Source organism: Lithobates pipiens, unplaced genomic scaffold, assembly GCF_037356315.1.
Source record: "Lithobates pipiens isolate NorthernLeopardFrog02 unplaced genomic scaffold, aLitPip1_a1.2 Scaffold_27, whole genome shotgun sequence".
In the NCBI taxonomy this organism is placed as follows: Eukaryota; Metazoa; Chordata; class Amphibia; order Anura; family Ranidae; genus Lithobates; species Lithobates pipiens.
In genome coordinates this window covers 219,264,502-219,277,398 of record NW_027507788.1, presented here as the reverse complement: position 1 = coordinate 219,277,398, position 12,897 = coordinate 219,264,502, and positions in this window count along the sequence as shown.

Sequence of the window (12,897 nt, the reverse complement as noted above, 5' to 3'; positions counted from 1 at the left end):
CGCAAATAGGTCAGGATCACAGGCAAACATGGCATGAATCTATCCTTGGCCGCCATGGCCACCCCTTATTCATGCGTCTGGCCCCTGTCAGGGTCACCGGCGCATGAATTACAGCGGCTGGCTTTTTGGCTTTGGCTTGGCTTTAAAATAGGGTGGGCTCGGGTGGAGCCCACCCAGGTGTGTTACAACAGTGAATGAATATTCACTGTTGAAACTCTGATTCTCAATCCAACCAATCAGAAGCGGGTGTGAGACACATTTTCCATTTATCCGAAGAGAGAAGACTCCTGATTGGCCACTGGGGAGGAGGGAGGTAACGGAAGCTGCCCTTGCCGTTGCCGTGATGATCAGGAGAATGGGAGGCTACCACCACGATGACCAGGAGAATGGGAGGCCGCTGCCATGATGACCAGGAAAACGGGAAGCCTGCTGCCGTGATGACTCAGGGAATGGGAGGCTGCTGCTGCGATGACCCGGAGCACAGGAGGCCACCTCTGCGGTGACCAGCAGAACGGGAGGCTGCCACTGTGATGACTAAAAGAATGGGAGGCCACCGCTGTGATGACCCGGAGAATGAAGATCCACCGATATGATGACCCGGAGAATGGGGATCCACCAATGTGATGACCCGGAGAATGGGGATCCACCGATGTGATGACCTGGAGAATGGGGATCCACCGATGTGATGATCCGGAGATTGGGAGGCTGCCTCCGTGATGACCCAGAGAACAGGATGCCGCAGCCACGATGACCAGGAGAACCGGATGCCACCGCTGTGATGACCCGGAGAATAATAGGCCACCGCCGTGATGACCCAGAGAATGGGAGGCCACCGCCGCGATTACCCGGAGAACGAGAGGCCACCGCCGTGATGACCCAGAGAATGGGAGGCCACCGCCGCGATGACCCGGAGAACGAGAGGCCACCGCTGCGATGACCTGGGGAATGGGAGGCCCCTGCCGTGATGACCCAGAGAATGGAAGGCCACCACCGTGATGACCAGGAGAATGGGAGGCCACCGCCATGATGACCTGGAGAATAGGAGGCCACCGCCATGATTTCCCAGAGAACGGGATGCCGCCACCTAGCAAAGGAAGCCATCTGTGATGAAGTATGACCTGGAGAATGGGAGGCTGCCGCTGCGATGACTAGGAGAACGGGAGGCCGCCACCTAGCAAAGAAAGCCGCCGGTGATGAGCTATGTGCTACCTACCAACGGGGGGGGGGGGGTTGGCATAGCGTTTTCCGCCCCCCAATAAATTTTTCCACCAGCCGTCACTGCTTGTGAGACTGTGATTACCTGGTTGGAATGGAGGGCTGCGGATCTGGACTGATGAGACTCAGCTCCCTTGGGAACCCGTGAGTACATGACTGCCTGACATATCTTCTGCAATTCCCACCATTGTCTCCTGATACCTTGATTTATTCCCCTCAGAACTGAATACCTCATTATTTAGCCTGTCCAGAATTGTTTGCCCCCCCCCCCCCCCATAAAAGTTTAGCCCTAGCCGCCACTGGTGGTGAGGATGGTTTTATCCTAACAGGTAACAGGAGGTCAGCTTTATTATAGCTCATATGACAGGTTTCTGTATCTAAAGCCATGAAAATAAAACCCGTCTCTGGATCTGGCAGGTTCCAGTAGAACGAGGACTCGGCAGTGTGGAAGACTGCCACCTTGCATGCATCCAGCTGTGCCCGGGGTCAGTAGTAATTACCATCTTGTTTTGATGAATCCGAGGCCTAACGCATTGGGGGGTTAGCGGGGTCACCAGAGAGCGCTTGTTAAGCCGCTGCATGACCACCCACCGCTCGCGATGTGTTTATTTCAGCTTCTATTTATTGAAAAACAGACGTGCCACAGATAAAATGACCCGGTTAACATTTGCTATGAATAGGCGGTAATTAATGCCGTCTTCCCTCGCCGTTTCTTCGCTTTCTTATTATTAGCTAATGATCTGACATTGTGCGGGAAATGTCAGGCGGACAAAGCCGGTGTGACAAGCATCGTGGATTTTCTGTCGGGAGAGCGTTCTACGCCATCTTGTTATTTCAATGTGCCGTCTAAATAATGTACACGCTCGTCATCTTGCCGTACCTTCGTGGGGAGATCAGGGGCGGATCCAGAGTCTAATCTCGGGAGGGGCACTGCTATAAAATATGTTTTTTTGGGGGCAATTTATATGGGAAATGGCTGGTATTTGCGCTTCAATCATTACGGCACCATGGTTGTTATGGTGTCAGGATGATTGAAGCGCATTATTTCTATTAATACATTGTAATATAAAATTAAATGGTTCAACTCACCATAATGCAGAATCAGTGGGAGCCCTGAGGGTGTCACTTGCCATGTCGCCTGCCACCAAATGTGGATTGTCACTTGCCATGTCACTTGTCACCAAATGCGGATTGTTACTTGCCACGTCACCTGCCACACATTGTGGATTGTCACTTGCCACGTAGCCTGCCACACATTGCGGATTGCCACTTGCAACGTAGCCTGCCACACATTGTGGATTGTCACTTGCCACGTCACCTGCCACACATTGCGGATTGTCACTTGCCACGTCGCCTGCCACCAGATGCGGATTGCCACGTAGCCTGCCACACATTGCGGATTGTCACTTGCCACGTTGCCTGCCACACATTGCGGATTGCCACTTGCCACGTCACCTGCCACACATTGCGGATTGTCACTTGCCACGTTGCCTGCCACACATTGCGGATTGCCACTTGCCACGTTGCCTGCCACCAGATGTGGATTGCCACGTAGCCTGCCACACATTGCGGATTGCCACGTCACCTGCCACACATTGCGGATTGTCACTTGCCACATTGCCTGCCACACATTGCGGATTGTCACTTGCCACGTCACCTGCCACCAGATGCGGATTGCCACGTAGCCTGCCACACATTGCAGATTGTCACTTGCCACGTCACCTGCCACACATTGCTGATTGTCACTTGCCACGTAGTCTGCCACACATTGCGGATTGCCACTTGCCATGTAGTCTGCCACACATTGCGGATTGTCACTTGCCACGTCGCCTGCCACCAGATGCGGATTGCCACGTAGCCTGCCACACATTGCAGATTGTCACTTGCCACGTCGCCTGCCACACATTGCGGATTGCCACTTGCCACGTAGTCTGCCACACATTGAGGATTGCCACTTGCCACGTAGTCTGCCACACATTGCGGATTGCCACTTGCCACGTAGTCTGTCACACATTGCGGATTGCCACTTGCCACGTAGTCTGCCACACATTGCGGATTGCCACGTAGCCTGCCACACATTGCGGATTGTCACCTACTGTGTCACTTTTCTGCAAAGGTGGTCTTTTGTTGAGTCCAAAGTGAAGATAGGCAGCAGAGAGATGATGTAATCTCTCTGCTGCACACAGCTTCCTGCACAGTGAGGGCGGAACTGGAGGGATGCAGGGCAGTGAGAGATGATGTCATCTCCCTGCTCCCCTGCCTGCTGGCTTCCTGATTGGCCAGCAGCCCTCCTAAGCCGCCCAGCTGCCCCCCCCCCCCTCATCCGTCCACTCAGCGCGGGTACCTGCGGAACCGGCCGCGATTGGACCCGCGGAACCGGCCTTGCTGTCATCAGCTGCTGGTATTCTCGGAGGGGGCAATTGACCCGTTGCCCCCCCCCCTGGATCCGCCCCTGGGGGAGATCCAAGTTTTCTGTAATTTTGGATGCAAACAACGAGAGAGCTGAAGATGTTCTTCTATAACGGAAAGGCTCACCCGCCGCATGGCGAATCATTGTGACCTGCACTTTACTAAGCAGGTGCAATGTTAGAAACAATAAGGCAAAGCGGGGTCAGGATGGCAAGGGGTATGCATGATCTGCAGAATAAAAAAGAGAATGAAATATACAGGCATGGATTCTTCACAGCAAGTCCTCTGTGCCTCAATCAGGGCAACATGCAAAGCAAAGTATCTATAACACCGGTCTCCAACATTTCTAAACAAAGGGCCAGATTACAGTCCATCAGACTTCAGGTGGCCAGTGAGATTAAACAATGCCATAGGTTTGGTTTTCGGGGGAAGTAAGAAAATGACACACTCTTCCTCCCATTGACACCAATGATGGGGCACTATTCCCCCCCACTGACACCAATGATGGGGCACTATTCCTCCCACTGACACCAATGATGGGGCACTATTCCTCCCACTGACACCAATGATGGGGCACTATTCCTTCCACTGATACCAATGATGGGGCACTATTCCTCCCACTGACACCAATGATGGGGCACTATTCCGCTCACTGATACCAATGATGGAGCACTATTCCTCCCACTGACACCAATGATGGGGCACTATTCCTCCCACTGACACCAATGATGGGGCACTATTCCTCCCACTGACACCAATGATGGGGCACTATTCCTCCCACTGACACCAATGATGGGGCACTATTCCTTCCACTGATACCAATGATGGGGCACTATTCCTCCCACTGATACCAATGATGGGACACTATTCCTCCCACTGATACCAATGATGGGACACTATTCCTCCCACTGATACCAATGATGGGGCACTATTCCTCCCACTGACACCAATGATGGTGCACTATTCCTCCCACTGACACCAATGATGGGGTACTATTCCTTCCACTGACACCAATGATGGAGCACTATTCCTCCCACTGATACCAATGATGGGACACTATTCCTCCCACTGATACCAATGATGGGGCACTATTCCTCCCACTGATACCAATGATGGGGCACTATTCCTCCCACTGATACCAATGATGGGGCACTATTCCTCCCACTGATACCAATGATGGGGCACTATTCTTCCCACTGATACCAATGATGGGGCACTATTCCTCCCACTGACACCAATGATGGGGCACTACCAACGTGTTTCAGGGAAAGACCCTTCCCCTTCCTCAGGGCTTGAGCAGCCTATTTTAACCACTCGACCTCCAGAAGATGTGTTTCAAAGAGTGCTTCAAGCCCTTAACCATTACTTGTTTCAAGCAAGTAATGGTTAAGGGCTTCAAATACAACCAACATGTTTCATGGAAAAAAGCCCCTTCCTCAGGGCTTGATGTCCGAAGCCATGAACCAGACCGAGACAGAATTACAATTAAATCAAACTTGTTTATTAATAAAAAATAAAAAGGTAAGTAGAGTAAGCGTAGTCAAAGCATATCTAGAGTCCAGTAACCGGATTGAGTAGTCAGCCAGGCCAGAGTTCAGTAGCCAAATCGGGTAATCAGCCAGTCCAGAAGTCAGGGATCCAAGTAGAGGAACAGCAAGCAGGATAAGGAGCCAGAAGGGATGTCAGCAAAGCCAGTCTTTAAACAGGAACGCAGGAGATGGTTTCTTGTGATGTGACCAGGGCGAAGGCAGAGATGAAGTGAGCTGGACAGCTTTAAGTAGTTAGGTCAGACGAGCAGGATCAGGAACAGCTGGTAACTGTGGAGAGAGATGAGAGATGGCAATTAGCCGACAGCTGAACAGCCCGCCCAGAGAAGGAAGGGCTAAGCCAGCCCTGACACTTGAGCAGTTTATTTTAACCACTTGACCTCCAGAAGATGTGTTTCAAAAGCCGTGTATACACGTAGCCGTTTGTCCGACGTACTTAGTCTGGCGGACTTCCCGCCAGACTGTCCGTCAGACTTTCCGAACGGGCTACTTGCCCACACACGGCACTTTTTAAGCGGACTAATACGGCGTACTAAGTCCGCCGGACTATCTGCCCTACTTTTGAAATGAACGGACTCGCCCACACACGCGGAGGAAAGTCCACTCATTTCGAGCGTGTCTCCAGGTAGGCGGGGCCCGCGAAGGAGACGTCGCTGGCCCGGCCACGTGGTATGGACTTAAAGGGAACCCCAACGCTGAAAAAAAATTGGCGTGGGGGTCCCCCCAAAGTCCACAACAGACCCTTGTCCGAGCACGCTACCCGGCCGGCCAGGAAAGGAGGGGCGAGCGAAGGCCCCCCTCCTGAGCCGTACCAGACCGCGTGCCCTCAACATTGGGGGTGCCTTGGGGAAGGGGGGGCCCCCCCACCCCAAAGCACCTTGTCCCCATGTTGATGAGGACAAGGGCCTCTTCCCGACAACCCTGGCCGTTGGTTGTCGGAGTCTGTGGGCGGGGGGCTTATCGGAATCCGGGAGCCCCCTTTAATAAGACCCCGCCCCTTGTCCCTATATAAGTCGCCACGTGCCCGGTCCCCGTCATTGTGAGCGGAGGACTCGGCGAGGCAACATCTGAAGAAGAAGAAGAGAAGAACAGAAGAACGGAAGGCGACAGCGGCGGCGACAGAAGAAGGCGCGGTGGCCCGGCAGAAGAACCGAAGAGGGGGACAAGATCCCCGAAGTCGGAAGAAGAGGCCGCGGCGACAAAGAAGAATGCCGGGCTCCTCCGCTAGTAAAAGAGCTACAAGAAGATAGCGGAGGAGTCCGGCGAGAAGACCCCCGAAGATGGAAGACCCCCGGAGCTGTGCAATAAATTATTTTATCTTGTGTGTTGTGTTTTTTTTTGTACTTTATTTGACAGGTGAATGGGTAGGGGTACATTGTACCCCATACTCATTCACATAGGGTGGGGGGCCGGTATCCGGGGGCCCCCTTATTAAAGGGGGCTCCCGGATTCCGATAAGCCCCCCGCCCGCAGACCCCGACAACCAACGGCCAGGGTTGTCAACATGGGGACAAGGCGCTTTAGGGTGGGGGGGCCGTGCGGCCCCCCCCTTCCCCAAGGCACACCCCCCATGTTGAGGGCACGCGGCCTGGTACAGCTCAGGAGGGGGGGGCGCGCTCGCTCGCCCCTCCTTTCCTGGCCTGGCTGGGTAGCGTGCTCTGACAAGGGTCTGTTGTGGACTTTGGGGGGACCCCCACGCCGATTTTTTTCGGCGTTGGGCTTCCCCTTTAAGTCCATACCAGGTGGCGGGGCCAGCGGCGTCTCCTTCGCGGGCCCCGCCTACCCGCAGACCCGCTCGAAATGAGCGGACTTTTCTCTGGGCGGGAAAAGTCCGCTCATTTCAAAAGTACGGCGGACTGGCATACACACGGCCGGAATGTCCGCCGAAATGCGAGTCCGGCGGGAAGATTGGAGTGCAAAACTTCTTTCTAAGTCCGCCGTACTTTCGGGTCAAAAAATATGCCGGAGGCTACACACGGGGGGATTGTCTGGCGGACTTGAGTTTGCCGGACTTTTCCACCCGCTTGTTTGATCGTGTGTACGCGGCAAAAGAGTCCCTCAAGCGAGAGGAACTTTTATACTAGGCGTTCCTCCACCATACACGTCCAAGAATCCACCACTCTTGGGTGGACATCCTTCAGCAACCATCCTCCGTAAATGAAGATGGCTGCTATGGAATAAACAGCTGCCGCATTGTTGGTGTACAAAATCTGCGATATGCAATTGTTTCGAGGAACTATAGCGCCTAACAAGGATGACAATACGGCTTCTCTAGGGCTTATTATCAACTTCCTCTCTTGTAGAAACCCCAGGCCTGCCCATTACCGCAGACAAGCTATGTTGATTTTGCACAATGAATGTAAACTCTGTGACACGATTTGCATGTTTTCCTGTACCAGCGGCCTGTATAGCTTTATTTAAAAAAAAAAAAAACACACACACACACAGGAAAAAAACAAAAGATAACAAAGCTCAAAGCCTCAAACAAACAGTTTGGCACCAGCTGCAAGGAACAAAAAAGATTATTACCATCTCACGTCTGCAAGTAGACTTTTTCTTCTATAAAGCCTTAAATGGGAAAATAATAAAATGCTTTCACTGGCTTCAATGTGGCGGGATTAACCGCGGCGGCACAGACATATTTTATTGTATTTTATTTTTTGTTGTTTTTTTTTTTTTTTTTTGCATTTTCTACGGATGGAATGGCTCTAAGGTTTATGCTTCTGTTCTTCTTGACATTATCCAACTAAACCTCAGGAAGATTTACCCCCCCCTCCTCCTTCATGACCAGGCCATTTTTTGCTATTCAGCACTGCGTTTCTTTAACTGACAAATGCGCGGTCATGTAAAATCCAAGCAAAATGGAAAGCATATTTTTCCCACAAATAGAGCTTTCTTTTGGTGGTATTTGATCACCTCTATGTTTTTTTTTTTTTTTTTTTGTTTTTTTTTTGCGCTTTAAACACAAAATTTGGGGGGGGGGGGGGGGGCAATATTTGTCACTTTACATTACAAAGAAAAAAAAATCGAATTTCTTCATAAACTTAGGCCAATATGTATTCTGCTACATATTTTTGATTAAAAAAATAATCCCAGTATCATCAAAGGGACATCAGTCCCTTTCTCTGCAACCTCAGCTGCACAGATGAGTAAATAGGAAGCACTCTAAAACTTCCTGCTTGCTCACAAACTGAAGAATAGCAAATACAATTTACTATGCTTCCGCGATGAATGGACACAAGAGTGAGTGGTACCGATCAGTCACTGTGTTCATTCAGTAAAGGAGGAGGACAGTAAATTATATATTTATCGGTCCCTTCCCTCACTCTCAATCCTGAAACATCCATCTGTGTGCCTGCAGCAGCTTGCCGGGGGGGAGAGGAGGGAAGCCGGAAGTGCTGTGGGGGAAAGGGGCACACGGGACGGGAGGGGGAAGCAGCACATGTGCTAGAACCAATCCCCGTGCGGTTAAGCCAGAGGGGAAAAGAGAAGGAGAAGCTAGCAGTGCTGCAGGGGGAGGCAGGAGTGGGTCGGTGTGTGCAATAAGACAGTACAGCCCGGCCCTTCTGTTCAGCAGGTCCCCGGACTCTCCTTTTGAACTGATGGAACCCGGGCCCGGTACAAGTGGGCTGACTGTACTGCCTTATCACTGGCCCTGTGTGAGACCCAAAAACACACGGCAACAAGGAGTGTGAGTCACATGCACCACTATATAAGGAAGCATCAGGTACATCACTTCACTTCCATTGGCAAACATGCCACAATATTCAAAGCAGAAGAATTGAAGTCCTACAGGTCGGCACACTCATTAGCTCATCACACCCTATGCACCTGCTGTGTGTTTACATGCCTAGAAGGCATGAAGGCTGATGAGTCACCACTGGTAGGGAGGAGCAGAGTCAGTCAAACTGCTGCATTACTGCTGGGAGGGGGAGCAGGGAGAGCTGAGCTGCTGAGTTACTGCTGGGAGGGGGAGCAGGGACAGCTGAGCTGCTGCGTTACTCCTGGGAGGGGAAGCAGTGGGAGATGAACTGCTGAGTAACTGCTAAGAGGAGGGTCCAGGGATAGCTGAAGTGTTGAATCCTCAAAGGGGAAGCAAGGAAACAGAATCATTACCGAGCAGGGAGAGTGGAGCTGCTGAGTCACTGCTGAGAGTGGAGAGCAATGAGAGATGATGTTCTGAATCACTGCTGAGACTGCTGAGCCTCTCTGCTGGGAGAGGGAACAGGAAGAGATAAATCACTGCTAAGCAGGGAGAGCGAGTTACTTCTGAGAGAGGGAAACAAGGAGATCTGAGCTGTCCAGTTACTGCTGAGAGAGGGAATCAGGGAAAACGTAGCTGTCCAGTCACTGCTGAGAGAGGGAAGCAGGGAGAGCTGAGCTGTCCAGTCACTTCTGAGAGAGGGAAGCAGGGAGAGCTGGGCAGTCCAGTCACTCCTGAAAGAGGAAAGCAGGGAGAGCTGACCTGTCCAGTCAATGCTGAGAGAGGGAAGCAGGGAGAGCTGAGCTGTCCAGTCAATGCTGAGAGAGGGAAGCAGGGAGAACTGAGCTGTCCAGTCAATGCTGAGAGAGGGAAGCGGGGAGAGCTGAGCTGTCCAGTCACTTCTGAGAGAGGGAAGCAGGGAGAGCTGAGCTGTCCAGTCAATGCTGAGAGAGGGAAGCAGGGAGAGCTGAGCTGTCCAGTCGCTTCTGAGAGGGAAGCAGGGAGAGCTGAGCTGTCCAGTCAATGCTGAGAGAGGGAAGCAGGGAGAGCTGAGCTGTCCAGTCGCTTCTGAGAGGGAAGCAGGGAGAGCTGAGCTGTCCAGTCGCTTCTGAGAGAGGGCAGCAGGGAGAGCTGAGCTGTCCAGTCAATGCTGAGAGAGGGAAGCAGGGAGAACTGAGCTGTCCAGTCAATGCTGAGAGAGGGAAGCGGGGAGAGCTGAGCTGTCCAGTCACTTCTGAGAGAGGGAAGCAGGGAGAGCTGAGCTGTCCAGTCAATGCTGAGAGAGGGAAGCAGGGAGAGCTGAGCTGTCCAGTCGCTTCTGAGAGGGAAGCAGGGAGAGCTGAGCTGTCCAGTCGCTTCTGAGAGAGGGCAGCAGGGAGAGCTGAGCTGTCCAGTCTCTACTGGGAGAGGGCAGCAGGGAGAGCTGAGATGTCCAGTCACTACTAAGAGAGGGAAGCAGGGAGAGCTGAGCTGCCCAGTCAATGCTGAGAGAGGGAAATGGGGAGAGCTGAGTTTTTGAATGACTGCTGGAAAGGGAAGCAGGGAGAGCTGAGATGATGAGTCACTGCTGGCAGGGGAAGCAGGGAAAGTTGAGTTGATAACTTACTGTTGAGATAGGGAAGCATGGTAAGCTGAGTGATTACATCACTGGAGAAGTGGAGGGAAAGGAGGGGTTGCAGGGTTGGCTGAGCTGCTGAGAGAACTTCTACTTTGCACCTTGAAGATGAATTGCTCCTCAGGTCCCGCAGCTATAAAGTTCAGTGATGGCATGTTTTAAATCTGCACTATAGGCACACAGTTAAATACAGAGATGAAACATTTTTAAGGGAGCTGTGTTGCCTGCCAAATAATTTGTTTCTGCCTATCCAATGTGGTGATTTGCACAGCTCTGCCACACAGCACAGCTCTGCCTAGCACCACAGGAGACCTGATTCATCTCTGCTGTAGTTATGTAGTACAGTGTGGCTCTGGCATAACAGTAAAAAAAGCTGCACAATAATAAGCTGATTTCTCTGCACTCTCCTCCTATTGGCATGCTCCTTGTTAGCATTGCTCACTGTTTTCTTGTGCTGCTTCCGCCTGTCCTAGTCTGAGCTCTGCTGTAGAAGAGACTGCAGGGCAGCTATAACAAGACTGCTTTCATATCTGCCCAGAGTTCAGCCTTATGCCCTGTGCACACGGTCGGACTTTCCGAAACGGAAAATGTGCGATTGGATCGTATTGTCGGAAAATCCGACCGTGTGTGGGCTCCATCTGACTTTTTCAGTCGGAATTTCCGACACACAAAGTTTGAGAGCAGGATCTAAAATTTTCCCACAACAAAATCCGATTGTTTAAATTCCAATCGTGTGTAGATAATTCAGACGGAAAAAGTGCCACACATGCTCAGAATAAATTAAGAGACCACAGCTATTGGCTACTGGCCTGTTTATAGTCCAGACGTACTTGTTGTACGTCACCGCGTTAGGAACGATTGGATTTTCCGACAACTTTGGCCAACCGTGTGTATGCAAGACAAGTTTGGCACAAAATCCGTCTGAAAAAATCCAGTGGATTTTGTTGTCGGAATGTCCGACCGTGTGTACAGGGCATAAGAGCATATTCACTGCTTGTTAACCCCTGTACACACGGTCGGAGAATCCGTCGGAATGCGTCCTATCGGACCGTGTTGTCGGATAATCCGACTGTGTGTGGTCTGCATCGGACTGATTTCATCTGAATATCCGTCGCACCCAATTTTCCAACATGTTGGAAATATTTTCCGACCAACTGGTTCGATCGGACATACTCCGATCATGTGTAGAGAATTTTGATCGGACAAAGTGCCACGCATGCTCAGATCAAATTCCTACATCAAAGCTATTGGCTACTAGCCTGAATGTAGTCCCATCGTAACGAAATTACGTCATCACGTTCTGAATGATCGGATTTTTCGCCAACTTTGTCCGACCGTGTGTATGCAACAGTTTCGGACAAGATCCGACGGACAAAATCTGACGGATTTGGTTGTGGAAATCTCCGACCGTGTGTACAGGGGCTTAGGAAGATGTGAATATTTGACTGTCCACATCCGGGCCACGGGTTCACTTTATGGACCGAGCTTTTATTAATGTAACACATTGAGTCACGAAAAATCCCCCCTCCCCCTCCCTGTGACAGAGACAGTTTATGAAAGTCGTACAATACGGATTGTTTTCTAGAGCAGGAAAATGATTTCTGTCATCATGGCTCCATACATGAACTCTCCTTTGTATAGGAAGAGATCTCCCAGTTCTCTCCATCGATGGATACAATGTACGTCGGGTTTATTTTTTTTAATCATTCATACATTTCCATTTGAAAGTGTCGCCCTCTGACCTCCGCCGCCCCGAACGTCTGTCTAGGGTTGAGAAGTCATCTCCAATCCCCTGCCAGTATCAGAGGCCCGACCTCGCCCCACCTCGGCTTTGTATTGTACAGCTTCTTTCAATTCCCTGGATCTTTATTTCTCATAGATCGGTTCTTCCAATCTATCATCATGCCCAAATTATTCATCGCCTTCTTCAAAAGCCGCCAGATGACCGGAGATTCGCTTCATCTTTTCCTAAAGCCAGCAATCGTTTTTTAGTTCTGGCCTCGCCATTTCTGAATGTAAAAATAATGGCTGCAACATATATAGAAACTGTAAAAAAAAAAAATATATATATATATATATATATATATATATATATATATATATATATACTGTAGATATGTAGGTATAGATATATATTTCTATATCCATATATAAATCAGTGGCAGCTGGTGTTTTTTTGTTTGGGGGAGGCTGCAAACATCCAAACCCCCTCCCCCCTGCGGCAACTCAAACCCCCCACACACCCCTGTCCCTCCCCCCCAGCTGTCCACTTGTCAGTCCACTGGCACATACGCCATCTAGGAGGTGGAATCGGGCATCCATGGAGCAGTGGCGGGGACTGGGCATCCAGGCATCGGCGGAGACCAGGCATCGGCGGGGACCGGGCATCCAGGCATCGGCGGGGACCG